Source organism: Myotis davidii, unplaced genomic scaffold, assembly GCF_000327345.1.
Source record: "Myotis davidii unplaced genomic scaffold, ASM32734v1 scaffold175, whole genome shotgun sequence".
NCBI lineage: Eukaryota > Metazoa > Chordata > Mammalia > Chiroptera > Vespertilionidae > Myotis > Myotis davidii.
In genome coordinates, this window is record NW_006286972.1 from 3,265,691 (window position 1) to 3,266,000 (window position 310).

Below are 310 nucleotides of genomic sequence, written 5' to 3' on the forward strand. Positions count from 1 at the left end.
GCGGATTCAAGATGGCGGCGACCAGGAGGTGGCTACCGTCCGAGTGGACGGAGAGGGCAAGAGTGCGGTGGCAGCCTCCGCCTGACCGCGTCCGCTCCTGGCTGGGTTGGTGGCGGGCTCTGGAGTCCTCCCTTAGGAGTCCACACCAGGGTAGCGGGAGGAGTCGGCGCTAGGCCTCCCGGGAGGTGACGGAGCCGACGCGGCGCTGCCTTCGCTCTATTTACACTCCCTCCCCCTCGCCCGGGCTCTCCCTCCCCCGCGACAACTGTCACGCAGACGTGAGCCCGCCCCTCTCCGGGCCGGCTTCGCC